This window comes from Gymnoscopelus microlampas (genome assembly GCF_963454915.1).
Source record: "Gymnoscopelus microlampas genome assembly, chromosome: 3".
Classification (NCBI taxonomy): Eukaryota; Metazoa; Chordata; class Actinopteri; order Myctophiformes; family Myctophidae; genus Gymnoscopelus; species Gymnoscopelus microlampas.
In genome coordinates this window covers 53,814,140-53,838,486 of record NC_139940.1, presented here as the reverse complement: position 1 = coordinate 53,838,486, position 24,347 = coordinate 53,814,140, and the positions used below count along the sequence as shown (strand labels likewise).

Below are 24,347 nucleotides of genomic sequence, written 5' to 3'. Positions count from 1 at the left end.
TAAACATAAAACATTTGAGTACATAAGGATGGAGGAATGCAGGTATGTACTCAAATGGCAATTAATTATTATGAATTGGAGTTAAATGAATTTGTCTCAAAACCATTAACATATGGCATATGACTTGGAGGGCCGGATGGAGATGGTCAAAGGGCCCGGTCCGGCCCCTGGGCCGTATGTTGCCCATGTGTGTTATGGAAGGACAAAGACCGTGTGATTTCACCACGTGACCAAGTGAACAGAATAGTCATGTGACTTCTGTTTTTTGATTCAGGAACACAACATTTAGCTGTGTTGACTTCTGGGAATCGGACTGAATATAAAAAAAAAACAGAAAAACAAGACCTTTCACCATTTTCAGTCACAACTCAAAAAATGACCAAAGGAATATGACAAAAAAGCAAAAAGATACAAATCAAGAAAAAGGGGCATTTTTGTGATTTATTTTATTGGCGTTTTCACTATTTTTCAATTATGAACAAACAAGGCAAACATTTGCCATTTCTTCTTGTAACAAATCAAAAAAAGACAAAGGGACCGAAAGAAGGGGTAATTATTGTGATTTACTTGTCAGTGTCAAAAATGTCTTTCATTCTTTCAGAATGAAAAATGGAGAACAAATCGAAAAAAGACCAAAGGACAGAAAAAAAGGGGCATCTTTGTGATTTTTTCCCCCCTGATTGTTCATGTCTTAACAGAAAAGGCCAAAAAAATGCAATTTTTCTGTTGTTGCAAGTAAAAAAAAGACCAGAGGTGATTTGTTTTTATTAGCATTTTTACAATTATTTTTATTCTGAATAAAAAAAGGAAAAAATAGCTTAATGTTGTTTGTTTTGGGAGGACGAAAATCACAAAAATTATGCCATTGGTGTTCACTTATTTTTTTAGGATGGATTTCAACGTTTAAAAATGTTTTTTGTCATTAATATTTTAGCCCGGACAGTTACAGTATACTGAATTACATTTTGACACTTTAAAGCTAAATAACAAACATTAAATTAATAGTTTGCAGTACAATTATTTCTGGGTCAAAAGAAGGTTATGAGTTGAGTTATTTAATATTATATTTATAAATATTTATGTTAAATGTATATATATAAATATATAATGACCACTCCCCGTAGGCCTATGTGTATGACTATCTGATATAAGGCACTGAGCGCACTGGTCCAATACAAACCAATACGTCCCAGTGCGCTCCCGGTGCGCATATCCAAACGCACCCTATGACATAACCTATGTGCTTTAAAAAAAATGCTTTCTATAATAGCCGATCTACAAGTTCACAATATGCTATTATCCAAAACGTTTCACTCCTTTTGGGGGAAAAGCATACTTTTGCTTTTACTTGAAGTATATTTTGTTGCCAAATCTTTTACACACACACACACACACACACACACACACACACACACCGCCAGCCGCCCCGCCCGCCGGCCCTCCCAGTAGCCAATTTTAGGGGCTTAGTATCAGCACTAAACAGCTAGTGAGCCTGGTGATCTAGACATAGGCCCAGCAGTGAGCAGGACCTCAAGGTGAACTGTGGTCAGTAGCTTATCGGCCAAGGGCCTCAACACTGAGGAGGAGAAAACTGAATCAAGTTGGGAGATGAAAAAACAACTTGAAAAGATAGCTGAATGCAACATGGCAATAAGATCCAGTATTATAGATATGTGCAGTATGGCCCAATGTTTTCTGCAAGACAGTCAGTCTGTTTTCAGTTACAAAATGTTGATCTTTCTTTTTCTTTTGTATCACTCTGGTGTACTCTGGAGATTACAATGAAAAGATTACTTAAAACAATCCACGTCAATGTCATATCTTATCTTATCTGATATGCACCACTCCATAGGTCACTGATGAAACACATTGCATTCACATTGCATTCATTATATATGGACTCACGGCAGACTGTTTTACTGTTACATTATAAACATAAATCATTTGAGTACATAAGGATGGAGGAATGCAGGTATGTACTCAAATGGCAATTAATTATTATGAATTGGAGTTAAATTAATTTGTCTCAAAACCATTAACATAAATTATGGCATATGACTTGGAGGGCCGGATTGAGATGGTCAAAGGGCCCGGTCCGGCCCCTGGGCCGTATGTTGCCCATGTGTGTTATGGAAGGACAAAGACTGTGTGATTTCACCACGTGACCAAGTGAACAGAATAGTCATGTGACTTCTGTTTTTTGATTCAGGAACACAAAATTTAGCTGTGTTGACTTCTGGGAATCGGACTGAATATAAAAAAAACCCCAGAAAAAACAAGACCTTTCACATTTTTCAGTCACAACTCAAAAAATTACCAAAGGAATATGATAAAAACGCAAAAAGATACAAATCAAGAAAAAGGGGCATTTTTGTGATTTATTTTGTTGGCGTTTTCACTATTTTTCAATTATGAACAAACAAGGCAAAAAATGTGTCATTTCTTCTTGTAATAAATCAAAAAAAGACAAAGGGACCGAAAGAAGGGGTAATTATTGTGATTTACTTGTCAGTGTCAAAAATGTCTTTCATTCTTTCAGAATGAAACATGGAGAACAAATCGAAAAAAGACCAAAGGACAGAAAAAAGGGGCATCTTTGTGATTTTTTCCCCCCTGATTTTTTAACAGAAAAGGCAAAAATTTGCCATTTTTTGTTGTTGCAAATAAAAAAAAGACCAAAGGTGATTTTTTTATTCGCATTTTTACAATTATTTTTATTCTGAATAAAAAAAGGAAAAAATAGCTTAATGTTGTTTGTTTTGGGAAGACGAAAATCACAAAAAAGTGCTTTTCTATGTTGAATTCAAATTGAACATACAAATTATACTAAGATCCCAGACCATTTATGTATATGTTGCTATAAACACTAGCATAATTATGCCATTGGCGTTCACTTATTTTTTAGGATGGATTTCAACGTTTAAAAAAGCTTTTGTCATTAATATTTTAGCCCGGACAGTTACAGTATACTGAATTACATTTTGACACTTTAAAGCTAAATAACAAACATTAAATTAATAGTTTGCAGTACAATTATTTCTGGGTCAAAAGAAGGTTATGAGTTGAGTTATTTAATATTATATTTATAAATATTTATGTTAAATGTATATATATAAATATATAATGACCACTCCCCGTATGTGTATGACTATCGGATATAAGGCACTGAGCGCACTGGTCCAATACAAACCAATACATGAGTGCGCTCCCATTGCGCTCCCGGTGCGCATATCCAAACGCACCCTATGACATAACCTATGTGCTTTTAAAAAAATGCTTTCTATGATAGCCGATCTACAAGTTCACAATATGCTATTATCCAAAACGTTTCACTCCTTTTGGGGGAAAAGCATACTTTTGCTTTTACTTGAAGTATATTTTGTTGCCAAATCTTTTTTGAAGGCTTGTACACACACACACACACACACACACACACACACACACACACACACACACACACACACACACACACACACACACACACACACACACCGCCAGCCGCCCAGTAGCCAATTTTAGGGGCTTAGTATCAGCACTAAACAGCTAGTGAGCCTGGTGATCTAGACATAGGCCCAGCAGTGAGCAGGACCTCAAGGTGAACTGTGGTCAGTAGCTTATCGGCCAAGGGCCTCAACACTGAGGAGGAGAAAACTGAATCAAGTTGTGAGATGAAAAAACAACTTGAAAAGATAGCTGAATGCAACATGGCAATAAGATACAGTATTATAGATATGTGCAGTATGGCCCAATGTTTTCAGCAAGACAGTCAGTCTGTTTTCAGTTACAAAATGTTGATCTTTCTTTTTCTTTTGTATCACTCTGGTGTACTCTGGAGATTACAATGAAAAGATTACTTAAAACAATCCACGTCAATGCCATATCTTATCTTATCTGATATGCACCACTCCATAGGTCACTGAAAAAACACATTGCATTCACATTGCATTCATTATATATGGACTCACGGCAGACTGTTTTACTGTTACATTATAAACATAAAACATTTGAGTACATAAGGATGGAGGAATGCAGGTATGTACTCAAATGGCAATTAATTATTATGAATTGGAGTTAAATTAATTTGTCTCAAAACCATTAACATATGGCATATGACTTGGAGGGCCGGATTGAGATGGTCAAAGGGCCGGGTCCGGCCCCCGGGCCGTATGTTGCCCATGTGTGTTATGGAAGGACAAAGACCGTGTGATTTCACCACGTGACCAAGTGAACAGAATAGTCATGTGACTTCTGTTTTTTGATTCAGGAACACAAAATTTAGCTGTGTTGACTTCTGGGAATCGGACTGAATATAAAAAAACCCCCAGAAAAAACAAGACCTTTCACATTTTTTCAGTCACAACTCAAAAAATGACCAAAGGAATATGATAAAAAAGCAAAAAGATACAAATCAAGAAAAAGGGGCATTTTTGTGATTTATTTTATTGGCGTTTTCACTATTTTTCAATTATGAACAAACAAGGCAAACATTTGCCATTTCTTCTTGTAACAAATCAAAAAAAGACAAAGGGACCGAAAGAAGGGGTAATTATTGTGATTTACTTGTCAGTGTCAAAAATGTCTTTCATTCTTTCAGAATGAAACATGGAGAACAAATCGAAAAAAGACCAAAGGACAGAAAAAAGGGGCATCTTTGTGATTTTTCCCCCCTGATTGTTCATGTCTTAACAGAAAAGGCAAAAAAAATGCAATTTTTCTGTTGTTGCAAGTAAAAAAAAGACCAGAGGTGATTTGTTTTTATTAGCATTTTTACAATTATTTTTATTCTGAATAAAAAAAGGAAAAAATAGCTTAATGTTGTTTGTATTGGGAGGACAAAAATCACAAAAATTATGCCATTGGTGTTCACTTATTTTTTTAGGATGGATTTCAACGTTTAAAAATGTTTTTGTCATTAATATTTTAGCCCGGACAGTTACAGTATACTGAATTACATTTTGACACTTTAAAGCTAAATAACAAACATTAAATTAATAGTTTTATTATTTCTGGGTCAAAAGAAGGTTATGAGTTGAGTTATTTAATATTATATTTATAAATATTTATGTTAAATGTATATATATAAATATATAATGACCACTCCCCGTATGTGTATGACTATCTGATATAAGGCACTGAGCGCACTGGTCCAATACAAACCAATACGTCCCAGTGCGCTCCCGGTGCGTATATCCAAACGCACCCTATGACATAACCTATGTGCTTTAAAAAAAATGCTTTCTATAATAGCCGATCTACAAGTTCACAATATGCTATTATCCAAAACGTTTCACTCCTTTTGGGGGAAAAGCATACTTTTGCTTTTACTTGAAGTATATTTTGTTGCCAAATCTTTTTTGAAGGCTTGTACACACACGCACGCACACACGCACGCACGCACGCACGCACGCACGCACGCACGCACGCACGCACGCACGCACCCACACACACACACACACACACACACACACACACACACACACACACACACACACACACACACACACACACACACACACTCACTCACTCACTCACACACACACACACACACTCACTCACTCACTCACTCACTCACTCACTCACTCACTCACTCACTCACTCACTCACTCACTCACTCACTCACTCACTCACTCACTCACTCACTCACTCACACACACACACACACACACACACACACACACACACACACACACACACACACACACACACACACACACACACACACACACACTCACTCACTCACTCACTCACTCACTCACTCACTCACTCACACACTGTGGTAAAAAAAATGACAATGACACATTTCATGATCAATGGATCCAATCATATTGTTGATTGGCTTTGTTGACTTTTTGAGGCTGGTAATGTCATCCAGCACCCTGAAAAGACACACACTGAAAGAAGGGCTCATTTTTCAGATTTATTTTGTTAGCATTTTGACTATTTTTCAATTCAGAATGAAAAAGCGAAAAATGAGCAAATTGTTGTTTGTTTTAGGAGGACGAAAATCACAAAAAAAAAAGTTTTATATGTTGGATTCAAATTGAACATACAAAGTATACTCCCCAGACCATTTGTTGCTGTTCACTGTTTTAATTTGTTTATATATATATATATATATATATATATATATATATATATATATATATATATATATATATATATATATATATATACTGTATATATATATATATATATATATATAATGACCACTCGCTCTGAGTTTAACTACCGTATGTGTTATTATTATTAAGCTATTCTTAGCCTAAGACTGCTTTATAATAACTTTATATTGGCACACACATGCACACACGCGCGCGCACACACACACACACACACACACACACACACACACACACACACACACACACACACACACACACACACACACACACACACACACACACACACACACACACACACACACACACACACACACACACACACTACCTCTGTACCTCTGTGTCTCCGCCCAGCTGGGCGGAGACACAGAGATAGAGGGGGTTATATACAGTTTGACACTGTTTGATGACCACAGCTACAAGGGGGTTCTCCTTCCATTCCGACATCTCGCCACTCCGACTAGTGGCTTCCACGTGCGGTTAGGGTTAGGGTTAGGGTTAGGTATAGGGTTCGTCAACGTCGGAAAGGCAACATGTCGGAAAGGCGAAATGCACCCAGCTACAAGACATTCAACAACTACATTTTAGTGTAATTTCATCCAATTACATTTACATTTCTTCAGACGAGGAGCGTGGATTCATCAAGACTTTTTTTTTCATCAGGACTTGTGACAGGTAAGGACTTTAGACACGATTGAATTGAATTGAATTGCATTGCATTGCATTGCATTGCATTGCATTGCATTGCATTGCATTGCATTGCATTGCATTGCATTGCATTGCATTGAATTGAATTGTCAGGAAACCAAACACACATGTGATGGTGTTACATTCAGTGGTGGACAACGTAGGCCTACTCAACCCCTGTACTTGAGTCAATGTATACATTACTCCCGGTCAATTTATACTCAACTACAAGTTGCTCAGTATTTTTTTACTTGAGTTAAAAGACTGGACGACTTCACCCATGTTCAACCTATCTTCATATAATTGGTCCTCACTAATGTTTATGATAAAATGGTAAAAAAAAATGTCTACTCTGTGTCTCAGAGGATGGCTGTGGAGTGTGGACACTTCAGAAACCCACCTATCAGTGACATCATTGTTAGGCAGATTTTCTTTTTAAACAAGATAAAAAAAAATGTATTTAGATTTGTATTAACGTGAAAACAATGGCTTCCATTATAGCACGCTAACTTTCCAGGGATAAAAAGCCTGCAGTTTCTATTAGCTCTGATTTTCCATTGATGATGTCACTATTAAGCGGGTTTCTGAGCTGTTCACAGCCCTCCTCTGAGACACAGAGTGAATAGACAAAAATGGTACCATATTACAATGAGCATTAGTGAGGACAATTATATGAAGATAGGTTGAAAATGTATGAAGTTGTCCTTTAAGTATTCAAAAGTACACCCATGTGGTAAGGCTTTATGTTAAGGTCCGGTCTATAATGTGTTATAACCACATTTGTAATTTATTATAATGTTTTTATTATAAAACTTGTTATAATGTTTAATATTATACATAACAACTTATAACAAGATGTATGAAGTATTATACATTATAATAATATAATTTGTAAGTGCTGGTCATAATGCATTATACACTCAGTGGAACAGCATATTATAACAACAATAATCACCATTTTTATGCATTATACAATTTACTTATGATGCTTCAAAACATTCATTTTAAATGTTTATAATTATACATAACAAAATATATAAGTTATGGTAGTTTTAATGAGCTGTTCCACTGAGCTTATAATGCATTATGACCAGCACTTACAAATTATATTATTATAATGTATAATACACCATAGCACCAGCTATTAGCGTTAGGTGTTAGCAATACGTTATAAACATTGTTATAAGTTGTCATATATGATTATCAACATGTATAACGAGTGTTATTATGCCTTATAAGCACATTATAAAGCATTATAAATGTGATTATAATACATTATAAACCCGACCTTTAAGTAAAGTGTTACCGTACAGGCTTTAAAAAATATATAAGTATTCAAAAGTACATTTAGTTTTTTTTCTTTTTCATATAAATGCATTGCTGTTGTACAATAATATATTACCCCAAAATGATAAGATCATAAGAATTTCCCAAAACAGTGAAATTGTGAGCATTGTGAGCTGAATCTGATGATTCAATCCATTTAATGACATCATCATCCAATGATCCAGTTTACAATGACAGGAACACAACTCATCATCCAATGATCAAATTGGCTTTGTTGACTTGTTGACAAAGCCAATCCAGCAACTGATACACACGCACGCACGCACGCACGCACGCACGCACGCACGCACGCACGCACGCACGCACGCACGCACGCACGCACGCACGCACACACACACACACACACACACACACACACACACACACACACACACACACACACACACACACACACACAAACACACACACGTACATCTTTTGATGTGAGGGAAGCTTGACGTCCCTGATGTCACATTAGTACAGGTATTATACTTTTTTTTAATAAAGTATGCAACCGATTGCATACAAATGCATAATGCATAACAGACAGAAATGGCACTCGAAGGGAAAGATTGCCAGATTTTCTTTATTTTTCCTTATTTATTTTTGTTTACAAGCACTGTACTGCATCCAGCACAGTTTCTGGTTGATAGTGGACAGTATTGAACCTTTTGTGTGGAAATCAGACAAGAAAACATGCCTGAATCCTTTTTTAACATGGGCATCAATGGGAAATTGTGATATCACCTATTTCAGCATTTTTCAATCTGTTCCACCACTGGGATTTCTTAGGACTTTTGCTTGTTATTGTTGTTATTACTAACATATTTGTGAAACAAAAAAGTTTAAAGAGTTGCAATTTTTGCACTAGGTTAACCTCTTAACCCCTTATTTTCCATAGAATGACTCATGTATGTATAGACAGTCCGGTCTACAGTCTTGGAGATCTTCCAGTGATTCCAACTCGCGATCTACAGGATAACTGGCTGGTGATCGGTGCAGGTGGATTCGGTCAAGTCTCCAAGGCCAGACATCTTCAGTGGGAACGGGACGTGGCCATTAAAATATTATGTACTGATGACGAGTAAGTGGAAAAGCCAGTGGTGGACAAAGTACTCAACTCCTGTGTTTGAGTCAAAGTATAGATACTCTTGATAAAATATACATATATGTATATATTTTTTAAATATATTTCTGGGGGTTTTCTGCCTTTATTGATAGTAATATTGGAGAGTGACAAGAAACAGCGAGAGAGAGTCGGGGAATGGCACGCATCAAAGGTTGTGGGGATCGGAATTCGAACCCGCAGCACGCTGTCAGGCTGCATTAGAGCCTACATGTGGTGTGCTCCTGGACCGCTAGACCAGCAGAAGCCCCGCACATTTTAATAATTTTAATTTAATTAATTGAAGTAAATATGAGGCCAATTTTAACAAGAGCAAAGCTATATTTAAAATGATCAATCATAACAGTAGTTACTTTTCAGTTATTTGAGAGTTATTTTATTGATCAGGAAGTCAACAATAAATGAATGAAAAATATAGAAAATCCAATCATTCATGGCTATATGCCGTGAGTAACTCACTGTGAAATATCCCTTTAAGTTGCTTATCAAGACAGGCAGGGTTTAATTAGTTTCAACTGAAATGGGCAAAGACTTCACCTCAATCCCTATAACAAATACAATATCCAAGCACAGAGACAGCTCAGGTCCAGTTTATTAAGTTTAGAGGGTTTAAGTGGTTACAACCTGTATCAAAGTATATGAGCTGTTTGAACTTGTAAGATGTGTGTCCAAAAGTAAGGAACAAAGTGTGTCCCTTATCAGTTCAATAAGGGACACGTATTTTAGTTTCCAAACAAGGGACAAATCCGTATTTTAAGGGACGGTTGGCAACCCTAAGAGTGACATATATCTCATGTGTCTTCTTCAGATCGAGGAATGATGAGGAATTGATTCGTGAGGCTGGACTGATGCTACATGCAGAGAGCCCCTATGTCGTGGCGGTCCTGGGGATCTTCAGAGGCCGGATACCCATGTACCCCCACATACTCTGTGACCATGTGGGTATGGTCACAGAGCTGATGGAGAGAGAATCCCTCGCCACCTTGCAGGTCAGGTTTTTTCCCCTCAGAAGCTAAGATTATATCAGATAACAGGAGCAAGAAGGCAATGAAACAACAACAAATTGAACATATATTATAATTTGCATTACACTTATTATATTGCATTATACATTACAGTTATAATTTGAGGAGCTTGCATGAAGGGCTTTAAAAGTCATATCTTAAAACAATTCTAAATGTATCCATTGAGAAGTAATTTTCTGTCTCTCTACATTTATTCCTTACCCTTTAAAGGTATATGTTTTTTTACCTATCAATTACTCACCCGATGAAGCCTTGAATGCATGTCGCATTCCTGAGCCAATAATTCAATAGCTACCTGGTAGGAGACCAATGCAAAACTATATAAAAGAATAATATAACATCCAAAACAACTCTCACTGATGTAATCACTGATGAGCCTATTGACGATCCAGTTTCAAAGATCATTTTTGTTTGTTAAGTTTGGTCTCCTATTAACTTCAATAGGCACTATGCACAGCAGCCATATTGGAAAGAAATTGGGCCTCTTCTTACTTCCTTCACAGGTGTTACCAATGATACTAATGACGGCTCTGTTCCATTCTGGTCAGGGTGCTGATATTGTGCATGTTGGCTCACTAGAAACATTCCATTTTGGTTCCCAAATGGCCCATTATGGTGGCTGTGTAACTCTGAGAGTGTACAAATGGAACCAAATGGACCCGTAAGGGTCCATTTGGTTCCATTTGTACACTCTCAGAGTTATGGGGGTCCTTGAAAATGAGACAACCACTATGCCACACTAAATGGAACAGAGTCTTAATTAGTATCATTGGTAACACCTGTGAAGGAAGTGAGGAAGGGGCCCAATTCCTTCCCAATATGGCTGCTGTGCATAGAGCCTATTAGTCAAATATTGGATTATTGGCTCAGGAATGTGACGGAAAAAAAATCTCCATGAATTAAAAGCTTTTTTTTTTTGGGACGAAGTATTCCTTTAAGGTACTCAGTTTTATAAAGCAGAACAGCCCTCATCTGAGGCATAGAGTAAGTAGACAGAAATGCCATCTTGTAAGGTGCATTAGTGAGGGCCAATTATATGAAGATAAGGTTGAAAATAAGGGATGTGCTCCTTTAAGGATTACAGCTTTATTTGTATTCGTGTCTGTGGTTGTGAATTCAATGACTCTGTTTAACCCCAACCCTCAACAGAACAAACTAAAGCGCCTGCCACCCTGGTCCCTGGTATTTCGACTGGCTCACCAAGTGGCTCTGGGCATGAAGTACCTTCATAGTCTCAGCCCCCCTCTCATCCACAGAGACCTGAAGCCTGACAACGTACTGCTGGACCGAGGTCTAAATGTCAAGGTGAGTCCCAGGCACCTTTTTGGGGGTGATTTTTACCCCCAATGATGGGTCAAGCATGCCCTCCTCTGGCACTGTTCAAACTAATCTCTGTTCTGTTTTTTTTGTACGAAGCGAATGCAACTGAGATTTAATATTAGTACAAAATAATCTTTGTTTATTTAACGTCATCACTGACTGCCTTTCTTTTGTGATTAAACTGAACGGAAGCAGTTTAGTACGAAGGAGAGGGGCTGAGACTGTGGGTGGGATTAACAGACTGTGACGTCAAAGTCCACGGGCCAATCACAGCACTTTTTCTGAGCCTAATTATTCAGAAAACCCCAGACCACAGAAAATCCATTGAATGAAAACCTAAAAAAGAAACCATGAAAAAATATATATTCTTTACATTTGTTGACATGAAACCTTCAAACACTGCTGTAACACTGCTGTAGTGTCCCACATGTGTGTGTACATTTATTTTTTTGGTGTGGCTATTCTGATGGCAGACCATTGAACAGTGTTTGTGCGAAGTTTGGTGTGAATTGCAGCAATGGTGTGCCTCCTTGAGAATGTGTCTCCTCTGGGGGCCCCCTGGTGTGAATGCTGTCATGGTAGAACCCTGTGTTTGTGCCAAGTTTGGTGTGGATGGGTGCAACAGTGTGCCTTGCAAGTACGGATGTTATGTTTCTGATGTCCACTATCGACCCATTCTGCTATTTTAATATAGGATAGGACAAGATAACCAGAAGCCCCCAGGTATGAATAGGGCTTTTGATTCCAATGACAAGCCTATGGCCTATTTCCTCCTCTTTCTCAGAAAAGTCACAGTGAGCAGGAAATTATTTCAGGTGCCTTGTTCAACAGACTCACTTCCTCTTGGGTCCGTGAGTGAATCGTGCATGCTCAGAAATCACGTGGAAAGTCCCGTTACTCAGTCAGAATCATTAGCCTTCTGTCCGTCCACAAAGCCAAATCAATTAACTGCCTCTTGTCCCATAGAGTATATCAGTGCATCAGCTGGCTCCTCGTTGAGCATCAATACAAACCGATGCCCGGCCAGTCTTCTGGGCTTGGCAAAGTGAAACTGCTTCAATGTCCAAAAATTCTGGACTGTAGACCCGGAAATGTAATTTCCCAATAAGCGTACCATGTCGGCTTCACTTCTGACAAGGCATGAGGAAGTATGAGAGTGTAACTCACAGGAATACTAGACCAACATAATTATTTTGTATGACAGGCCGGACCGGTAGCAGGCAGTGTTCAGGCCTTGTCTGATGGTAGCCGCATGGGTACAAACTCTTCAAAAGTCGGGTGTTCAGGCATTTGATAGCCTACTGTGGTAGAGCTTGCCTGGCCGTTGTCTCAGTAGTGTTGCATCATCAGTCACTCTTGCTCTCTCTCTCCTTCCCCTCTGTCTATTCCTCTACCCCTTCTCTCTCTCTCTCTCTCTCTCTCTCTCTCTCTCTCTCTCTCTCTCTCTCTCTTTCTCCCTCTCTTATTTATCCAGATCACTGACTTTGGCATCGCCATGTTTGTCAGCACGGTGACAGGTGAACCTATGGGGACACAATTATACATGCCACCAGAGGACTGCGGACAATGTCCCCATGATGTCTACAGGTATTCATCATTCCTTGTGCCATTTTCTCTGTGGCTGCAATACAACAAATGAACACTGACAAATACCCTCAAAACAGCAACATACAGTATAATTGGCGGTTTTATCCAGTTGCTATTTAGTTATTTTTGTAAGTGTTCTTATTGGGCTAACTATAACACTGATGCTGAGAATTCGTTGCTAATGCTATCTGTCCCATGTGTGATGATTAAGTGGATATGTATGCTAATTGCTGATCAATGTCTCTTTTTATTTTAGTTACGCAATACTGGTGTGGACCATTTTAAGTGAGTAATTCTCTCCCTCTCCCTTCTTTATTTTGTCTTGCTTTCTCCTTCATTGTCTTCATTTTCTGTTCTCTCTCCATCAATATCTCCCTCCTTTAGGGGCTGTGTCCACCAATACGTTTTTTTACCGGCTGAAAACGGCAAGGTGTTCACCTAAAAACACCTCCAAACGCCCGAGTCAGTAACATAATCTGAACAAAATAAATGCTCAGTGACTCATCACGCTGCAATACAAAACAGCGCTCAGAAAAAAAGGCTTGGTGGAAGCTGCCCCTTAATCACTCATTGTCTCTGCCTCAAAGATTCCATTCTTTGACTTAATGTTAATTCAATAATAAGAATCATTAGAAACACGTTAGTGTACCTGGTCTCCTATGTATTACAATTCCCATCCCAATCATCTATCTTTCCCTCCACTCTCTCAGATACTGGCCAGGAACTTGAATATTATGATGTCTCCAGCGGAGAAAGGCCACCGCCAGGGGTTATTGGAGAAACTGGACAGGAGCTGGGCAAACTCATGGTGAGGTGCTGGAACCAAGATCCAGATGAAAGACCCAGTTTTACAGGTGAGAAGACTGCCCTGCAACCATCACTTGGAAAGTTTAATAGTTTTATACATCCCACCTGTAGCGATACTGGTGAAATGGTCACCAAGGGGAGAAAATTAAATGGCGCTGAATAGAACAGAATGCAAAAGAAAATAATAGAGTAGGAAAGTTGGGACAGCAGAATCAAAGTAAAACATTAAAACATTTCCTAGAGAAACTTTGTGCTTGTGTGTGCAAACCAGAGAGCTGAGTTCAATTACTGTTAAAACTAAAAGTTGTCTAGATTGGGTGTTAGGCGGTTGCTATCATTAACTGGTAGATGTGTTCCATTCAATAGAACACCGTCTAACTTTCTTGTTTTCAGAAAGGGAGAATAAAAAAGAAGGGGGGACAAGGAGAGGGAGCACAAGAAAAAAGTTATTACAGTATAAAAATCTACATACAATCAAAAATATCTATATATAAACGTAGAAAAAAAAACAGCAGATATAGTATGTGTATGAGGTTAATTGTAAGGTGTGAAAGTGGTAACACATCGATAGGTCCACATAGCTGCAGTTATGAAAATGAGGATAAGGTATGTCCACATAGCGGCAGGTACTGGATGTACATAAAGATTACACATAAGGTGCAAACAAAGGGGGGGAAAGGGTCAAACCTAGCCATGGGTCTAGGAACTGACTGCAATCTGTCTGAGCAGCTGAAACAACATTATATCTTTGTTGTTCCCAGCATGCGCTGCTGAGACAGGAGACCTGTATGAGGAGCACAAGCCTGCGATCCATGATGCCGTCGACCAAGTGCTGGAGGAGCTGGTAAAGAATATATGATGCATTCTAAACTCATTCACTCACTTTAAAATAATGATGTTACCCTTTTCTGGTGTGCCTGTCTGTCTGTCTGTCTGTCTGTCTGTCTGTCTGTCTGTCTGTCTGTCTGTCTGTCTGTCTGCCTAAATGTTTTCTCATTGCTTTCTTTCTCTTATCTCCTCCCTCCCTCTTTCCAAGGCATAATGTTGTTTAATAGAGCTCATGTACAATACCATACTGTACATAATGTTGCTGATATGAAATAACATGACTTTGTTCAACAGGGCGGTGTTTTGGACAGTGGACGGCTTCAAGACGGTCAGTAGAAACCAATGGGGCTCCTTTTGTACAATTGTTTTTACAGTCTATGATCCTGATTAAGATTGGCTTCCAAAGTTTGCAGGAGGGGCCTGTTTAGAACAAAATGCCTCAAATCATGAACGCAGCATCAGATTGCCATGAATCTTTGCACGCACATTCCCACTGGGTCAAAGATGAAATTCATTTTTCCACTCGGCCTCATGGTGGCGCTATAACAGGCTGATTCACGTTTTTACCTATAACTGGACCGATCGGTGTGAAACCTTGCACACAAAGTCCCTAGAGGCCCAGGAAAAACCTTTTATAGTGTCACCAGGAGGCCAATTTTTTACAAAACTTATTTTTTTTATATTACTCCTACAGATATTTTAAAAACATCTCGCAAATCAGGACCCATTATCTCTATAGTCATGTGATCATGATGGATCTGTCCCATTTGTGACATTCCATCCTGATTGGCATGTAAAGTTTGCAGGAGTGGCTTGTTTTGAGCAAAATGCCTCAAATCATGCCTAATGTTTGATTGGTGTGAAATTTTGCTCTCACAGTCCCACTTGGCCAAGGAAGAAATGTTTCAAATTGGCCTCATGGTGGCGCTATAACAGGACGATTCACATTTTGGCCTATAACTCTTGAACCGTAAGTCATACAATCAAAACTCTTTACCCTTGGATTTCTTGGATTATTACGGAACTCCACAAATTTCAAGTTTTCCGCCATGTTGCGTTTTTGTTGCATAACACAGTTTTTGTTGCAACTACTGTAGTACCAATGTTGTCCAAACCTCACCCAAATTGGTACACATTATCCCTGAAGTCATGTTACCAAGATGTATCTGAAAGCCAATCGTAGTCAAACAAAATGGAATTTGAAAACCTGACAAAGTTTCAGGAGGGGCACGTTTGCACATAACAAGCGTTGCTGGACCCATCAGTGAGAACATTTTACTCATTTCACTCCCAGTAGGCCAAGGAAGAACCTCAAAAGTATTCAGATTGTCCTGGTTTAGCGCCACCATGAGGTCAATTTTAGCTACATGTACCTGCATGGCCTATTGGAGACCTGTGCTCCGAGGAGCACTTTGTCTAGTTTTATACAAAATTCATACTAATACATTTCTCTTGTTTTGTTTGCAAGATCCTGGCAGAAATTTGCTGCACCCTGGTGTGGTTTGTGACGGCTGTAGGGGAAGGATTTGGGGGACCAGGTATAAGTGTACAGTGTGTCCTGATTATGACCTGTGCTCTCGCTGTGAGTCCAGTGGGTTTCATGAGGAACACCGTCTGAGGTCCATCCAGTCCCCATTCCAGCAGGTCAGAATATAATCATTGCTGTTGGCAGAACCCTCATATCTCCATATGTACATTTTTATGTCCCCCCCCCATCCTGTAAATGAATGTCCTACCTCGCCATACTAGTGTCACACAAAGGTAGCACAAATAGCCAACCTGCAAGCTCACAACCCACAGCGTCGCAACGCGTTGTGAGCTTGTAGATCTGCTATTTTGGCTTTTTTGTTTGTGTGTGAAAGTGGTTAAGTGTGTCTGTGGATTTTATAAATATTCAACCAATGAAAAGTAGCTTATGACAAAATAATAACTCCTTTTTCCTGAAAAGTAACGTTTAATCAAGGTTTACACGCTAAGAGAAAAATACAGTACACTGGTTGGAAATAACCTGGTAAAAATAAAGATAACATAGATTATTAAAGGTGTGTCTGGGTGGCATAGATTATCATACAGTTCATGGGTGGGAAGCCGGAAGGGGATTGTGTCCTTGTTGCTGCAATAGAGAGTCCCACTAGTCCGGTCACTTAGTGTGGTGGTAGTGAAAAGGGGCGTGGCCTAATGGCTCAATAGCGCCGCCTACACCATTTTAAAGTTGAAGCCCCGCAATACGGTTTCACCTACAAGGATGAAAATTGGTACACACCTGTATCATGTCCCGACTTACCAAAAAGTTGCTTGGACCCATGGCCTAAACACAACAGGAATTCAGCCATTTTGAATGTATTGTGGCGTTCTAGCACATTTTATGCCATTTTCACAGGTTGTACATTAACAAACTCCTCAGATCCTCGCTAGATCCAAACTCGCTCAGCGTACACAAGAGACCTTAAAGGGATAGTTCACCCAAAACAACTTTTCTAGTTTGATACAAAATGCATACTGATACATTTCTCTTGTTTTGTTTGCAAGATCCTGGCACATCACCCTGGTGTGGTTTGTGACGGCTGTAGGGGAAGAATTTGGGGGACCAGGTATACGTGTACAGTGTGTGATGATTATGACCTGTGCTCTCGCTGTCAGTCCAGTGGGTTTCATGAGGAACACCGTCTGAGGTCCATCCAGTCCCCAATCCAGGTCAGAATATAATCATTGCTGTTGGCAGAACCCTCACATCTCCATATGTCAATTCTTATGTTTCCCCCCATCCCTCCCGTAAATGAATGTCCTACTTCGCCATTCTAGTGTCACACAAAGGTAGCACAAATAGCCAAACCCACAACGCACAGCGTTGCAACGCGCCGTGAGCTTGTAGATCTACTATTTTTGCTTTTTTGTTTGTGCGTGAAAGTGGTTAAGTGTGTCTGTGGATTTTATAAATATTCAACCAATGAAAAGTATTAATATGAGCTTGTGACAAAATAATAACTACATTCGATCCTTTGGAATACAGGTATTTGTTTTTTTATTTCCTGAAAAGTAACGGTTTTGGACATCAAGGTTTACACCCGTCAGCGGCAGTAAATGTTTTCCTCTGAAAACTGTGCAGTTGTAACCTTTAAATGCCCCAGGGAAAGATCAGTCAGTCAACAACAGTTTACTGCCATTAGCACTTGTCTTGCCTCATTTAGCACACATTTTAGTCTCGTCTAGTAGGCATACATCCTCTAATTTTGACGTTTTAATCAGTGTTCAGAGTCAACGCACTGGACAACCCTGCTTCTGAGTTGGGTCGGTCAGTTTGTACTTCCAAAAGCACCCATTTATTTACACATACTTTGTAGATTTCAGAGCTTACAGCGCCTCCAGAGGATGTGTCACGTCAACCAGTGGATGTTTCACCTCCACCAGTGGATGTTTCACCTCCACCAGTGGATGTTTCACCTCCACCAGTGCCTCGAGGGAGCACAGACAGAAAGGACTTTTTGAAACGTAAGTACATGGTGATTAGTACAATGCTTTTAGACAAACCGGGCATACAGCAGGGTTTCCGCTAGACAATTTTGGGGGCGGGCACCATGGCCGACAGGATTATATTTTATCGGCCAAAGAATACATTTATCGGCCATATTATAATTAAAGTCACATGCGTGTTTGCAGATACATGCACCCAACTGATGATTACACCTTGTTACGTTAGCGCTGCGCTTTTTTCCACTTCTTTATCACAGATGCAATCTGTTCCTGTTTTTATAGTTATATAAAAAAAATAATAATAATAATAATAACTATCTACTACATGCAGAGGTGTTACGCCAAAAAATAACTTAATAAAGTGGCCGTGATTGAACTGCTTACGCGACTCCGTCGCACAGTATAAACAAATTAATATATGTTTTAGCGCTGGTCCATTAGCGAGAAGGAGTTCTCCTTAACGCTATGAGACTTTCGAGCCTTTGCGCATGCACCACCGGCTGCACAGCATCTCGTCTTCAGTAAAAATAAAACATACACTTTTGCTACTCACCAAAATAAAGACGGTTTTATGGAGTTGAAAGCTTACTCTACTTAGTGGGAGCCCCTCACCTCACGTCGAAAATACACTTTTTGGACAGAAAATAAAATATTTCACCGGAAGAAAAAATCTGATAGAAAAATTCCATTGACCAGATCTGTAAGGGGGCGCAGTGCAGTAACCATATATATATATATATATATATATATATATATATATATATATATATATATATATATATATATATATATATATATATATATATATATATATATATATATATATATATATATATATATATATACATAGCGCACTATTCTACTTATTATTATTATTATTATTGGAAAATGTTTGCCCATATTGACATGGCCAATACAGGAACACTAGGTTGAAAGTGTTTAATTTTGTTGTGACATTTTGTCATGTGCGTTCTCACAGGTTCCCGTTCACTGTCACTGGACCCCGACTCAAAGAGCAGCTGGCTCTCCCTGTCAAAGGACAATAGGAAGGTGACTCTTGCCGAAGAAGACCAACATTATCCTGATCATTCAGACAGATTTACCTGTTGCCCTCAGGTGTTGAGTAAAGAAAGTCTGTCTGGTTACTATGAAGTAGAATGGATTGGACATTTGGTTTCTATAGCAGTCAGTTATCAAGCCATCAACAGAAAGGAGGAGCATCTATCAGCCTTTGGGAGCAATGACAAGTCCTGGCTGTTATGGCACTCTTATGGAAAATACAGGTCAAGACACAACAACATTAAGACTGCAGTGTCCTCCAAGTTGGGGGGCGATGATAGGGGAGTAGTTGGGGTGAATGTAGATCACCAAGCCGGTACTGTGTCATTCTACAGTGTTTCTGACAACACAATGATTCTCCTTCATACAGTTCAAACCACCTCCACAGAACCTCTCTATGCAGGGTTCTGGGTTGGTGATTGTGGTACAGCAGAGGTGCGTAAGATCTGGTAAATGTTGAGGAGGGCCAGCGCGCCCATTAGGCAGAGTAGGCAGTTGCCTAGGGCGCCACTAGGGAGGGGGGGCGCCTCCCCCTCCCTTTTTTTTTTTTTGCAGGCTCTAGGTGGCACTGTGGCAGAAAACAGAGGGTGGGGGCCTAGAGCCGGCCCTGATGTTGAGCTTGTAAATCAGCTATTTTCAACGTTCAATGTTGATTGAGTTTTATAGATAAAATATTGCTTCACAAATGTTGTATGCATTGTAGTAACATGATATGTAGAAAAGACTACATGTATGAAACTATACCTTTTAATATGATATGATTATATGATTAACCTGATAAAACATGTAGGGTCATGCCTTTGTTCCCCGGGTTCTATGTTCCCCCACTAAGGTCAGGGAAAGATACTTAGTACCTTTTTACCTATTTAAACTTGAAAATGGGTCAAAAATGACCCTAACACAATGGAAGGGGATAAAAAACGCTGGCATGGGGATGAAAAACGATGTTTTAATGGTGACAGTCAATGTGTTAAAGAAGAAGAAAAAAAGGAAATATTCTGAAATATTCAAAAACAAAATCTAGAAATTATGTAAAAAAAATATTGTGAGAAATGTTGTAAAATGTTTTGTTTTTGTTTTTTTTTGGGGGGGGGGGTATTTTGTTTGATGTGAAGTCTTTCTTTATTGAAATAAAACATATTGAATCGTAAGTTCAATGTTTTTTTTCCCCAAGGCGTATTACACTTTAAGTAATAAATCCCCCATCAGTGAAGAAGTATTCACATATTATTGTATTTATTCATTTACTTTAAAAGTAGCAATACCATAATGAAGAAATACTCTGTTCCAAGTAAAAGGCCTGTATTTAAAATTTTACTCGAGTAAAAGTAACAAAGTATTGACATCAAGATACACTTCAAGTGTGTAAAAGTAAAAGTAAAAAGGTAAAAGTATTAACGCTATGCAAAATATGTCAAACCTTTCCTACGTGCTGTGAACTTTACTGCACAACATTACCGTAAAAGGAGATTGCTGTTATGTTGACGTCAGTCATAACACTGTTTAATTTAAACGGTCTGGGGATCTTAAAGGGTCTACACCATGAATTTTAACTTTTTCTTCATTTTTGTGTGTTTTTGGTCTCCCCCACCTCTCTTCTGTTCCAACAAATACCCGACTTTGAGCATGCAGGCTTTCATAGGCTATCTGTGGTTTTCATGTAAATTGGTCTGAAAACAGTCCGTCAGATTTGTTCCCCCACCCTACGTCACGTCTGGGAACAATTCCTCCCGTTTTTCAGTTCTAACCCACAAAAAAAAAATCCCTTTTTTTTTTTTTTTTTTTTTTTTCATTTTTAATTTTTTTTAAATTTTTTCTTATTTTTTTTTTTAACTTTTTCCACACAGAACCAGGACATGACATGCATACAAACTGGCTCAATAGCGCCCCGTGCCAAACAGGACAATGTGGTATTGCAGGTGAAAGTGCTTTATAAGCCAGAGAGAAGTTAGTTGGAATGAGTATATCTGAGGCTTGATTTAGGCTCAAACCTTTTGAAAAACGTTTGAGGGACATAAACAATATGATATCAAATATTATTATTATTTTTTAAATTCATGGTGTAGCTCCTTTAAAGTTGTTCTGTGCAAATTTCCAAAAACGATTTTTAGCAGCCTCTGCTGGTCATTACCGTCACTGCAGGCCGTTTCTTTATTACTGCGTTACCCAGAATTCCATTCGTTTTCACCGGAAGACGGAAGTGTTTCAAAAAGCGTTCTTTTAATTGTTTTATACGATCTGTGGATCGTTTCTCTTAGCCAGTGGAGCATTAGTTACCGTGAGCTGTGTTTTCTTTTTATGTTTTTTTTCGTTCTTCAAATCATACAATCTCTTAAAATCAGCGTGAGTTTCCTTTTGTTATTAGCGCGGTAGTTCCTGGCCAAACAGGAAACCGGCGCGGTAGTTCCTGGCCAAACAGGAAGCCGGTGCATTTCCGCTTCCATTTTCCGGACAGATTACGTCATTTTCGAGGGAACGTCATGCTCGACAGCGTTCAATAGAAAATATATAAATAAAAGGCTTTCGGGAGTGAAATTCATGGAGAGGGTGTTGTGAAACATTTGCCACTCACAAAAAATATACAATTTAACTTTAGTTTTACTGAAAACGTTACCTACTGTAGTATTACTTTAATATCATTTGTATGTTCAATTTGAACCAAACATAGAAAAACCCTTTTTTGAGATTTTCGTCCCCTCACAAAACAAACAAAAGTGTGCTTTTGTTTGTTTGTTTTCCTTTTTTCATTCTGAATTGAAAAATAGTGAAAAGGCTAAAGAACAAATCCCTTCTTTCAGTCCTTTTTTTTCTTTTGTAACAAAAAATTAAGAAATAGCACATTTTTGCACTTTTTGTTCATAATTGAAAAATTGTGAAAACGCTAATAAGAAAATCACAAAAATGCTTTGGTCTTTTTTTTTTTGTAACAAAAAATGTCAAAATGGCTCATATTTCCCTTTTTTTCTGAATTGAAAAAAACGCTTTACCAAAACGCTCCTTTTTGCGTTTCTGTCATATTCCTTTGGTCATTTTTTTAATTACAACTGACAATGGTGAAAGGTTTTTGTTTTTCAGTGTTTTTAATATTCAGTCCGATTCCTAAAAGTCAACAAAGTTCATGTGACTGTGTCATGTGACTTTTCTGTTCACTTGGTCACGTGGTGAAATCACGTGGTCTTTGTCCTTCTACAAGGAGACAGACAAGCTGGTAGGCTGGCTGGCAGGCAAGCAGGCAGGCAGGCAGTCAAATGTCTTGCAGAAAACATTGCGCCATACTGCAAATATCTATGATACTGTACATCTTATTTATTTTTAAGGCTGCATTGCCATGTTGCTTTCAGCTATCATTTCAAGTTGTTTTTTACATTCATCTCCCAACTTGATAACGTTTTCACCTCATTTAGTGTTGAGGCCCTTGGCTGATATGCTACTGACCACAGTTTAGAGTTCACCTTGAGGTCCTGCTCACTGCTGGGCCTATATCACCTTGAGGTCCTGCTCACTGCTGGGCCTATGTCTGGATCACCAGGCTCACTAGTTGTTTAGTGCTGATATATTGAGTGATACCCTATTTGAGTGTTTTCCATTTTGTACTGCTGTGTTTATTTGGTGCCGATTGTAAATGGATTTTGTCTGTTACGCTAATCTGTGGGCTAACTCTCAGTGAAGGTTCCATTGAAAAATATTCATTAGCTTTTGTGCTCGCTAGCAAAACATCCGGGGAGTGCAGGGAGGGACGAACGGCGCTTTACGCCGTTCGGCGCATTACGGACAGGGAGGGTTAGTAATTGTATTTAGTGCCAAGGATACAATTGATATGTATTTGGCCACGGACCCCCACCTGAAGATATGTTGTGCCAGCCAAGGACCCCCAGAAGCAAAGATTTTGTGTTAGAAATGTTCTCCTTTAAAAAAAATCACACCCTGTGTGAAGGTAGTCTCGCGTAGCCAGACCCAACTGAAAATGAAAAACAGCGACCTCTGCTGTTTGCATTGTCTGTTGGGTCTGGCAGGAAGCAAACGAAACACCAGTGCGCAAGGAAACCGGGGTTTGTGTCTGCCTTCAACGCATCACTTCCGGTTGGTGCGACTATGTTTTCATTCCCACTGACAATATTTATACACGGAACACTAACACCACTTCTCCCAGAGAACATGGATGGTTTTGGTTATAAGCCCACTTGTTTCTATGATGAAAGAGTAAGTTAAAATGTGAATATCTTTCGGTGGTTTTGTCTGCTCCGAGGACGCTATTGTTAAATTAGTTTTGGTTAGTTTCGAGGGGGGAAGGGTGGACGGACACGTGAATCCCGCCCACTACATTTGATTGGGTAAAGCGCGGCCTGCTTCCTGATCTGAAGGCACGACCACTTGAAACCAATGCGCACGGGTTGTCAACACGGCTACCGACAGATTCCAACGCAGAGCAGAATCTGTTCTTGAGAGATTAGTGTGAAGGTAGCCGCGCCTTTGATACATTTTGTCATCGATATGTGTTTATAATGTGTTTATAGCCACGTGTCATGTGAAGCTTGACCAATCACTTTGTTGACGGGTCTGACCAATCAGAACGTTGACGGTGAACACGGACAAAATCAGGTATAGAGCAGGAGGAGCGCCGCTAAAAAAAAAGACGTGCACACATTTTCAAGATTTTACAAAAAATAGCAGATCTACAAGCTTAGAGCGTGGCACTCGGTGCCGCGCTATGAGCTTGTAGATCTGCTATTTTTGAATAGACAAAGTATAAAATATGGATGAAAGTTCAAATGATTGTGTTCAAATTTATTATTTTGCTGGGGACCCCCTGGTATCCCCCCAAGGACCCCTGGGGGTCCCCGGACCCCACTTTGAGAACCAACGTCTTATTTAGTATCATTGCATGCTAAAACCTGTACAGGAAGTAACGTTAACTCTTCATGCAAATATGGCTGCTGTGAAAAATGCCTATTGGCATTGTAGGTCAGCTATACCAAGTAGGTATAGCTGGCT

The 24,347-nt window shown here is 39.0% G+C and overlaps 1 protein-coding gene across 1 annotated transcript in view; it reads right to left on the bottom strand.

Annotated features, from left to right (window-relative positions):
• Window positions 1–12,714: 12,714 nt before the first annotated feature.
• Window positions 12,715–24,347, bottom strand: part of LOC311042765 (twist-related protein 2-like) — a 90,170-nt gene continuing 78,537 nt past the window's right edge. Inside the window, exon 3 of the transcript XR_014600543.1 lies at window positions 12,715–12,725. The gene's annotated coding sequence lies outside the window, so the exon portion shown is untranslated. The remainder of the gene's footprint in view (window positions 12,726–24,347) is intronic.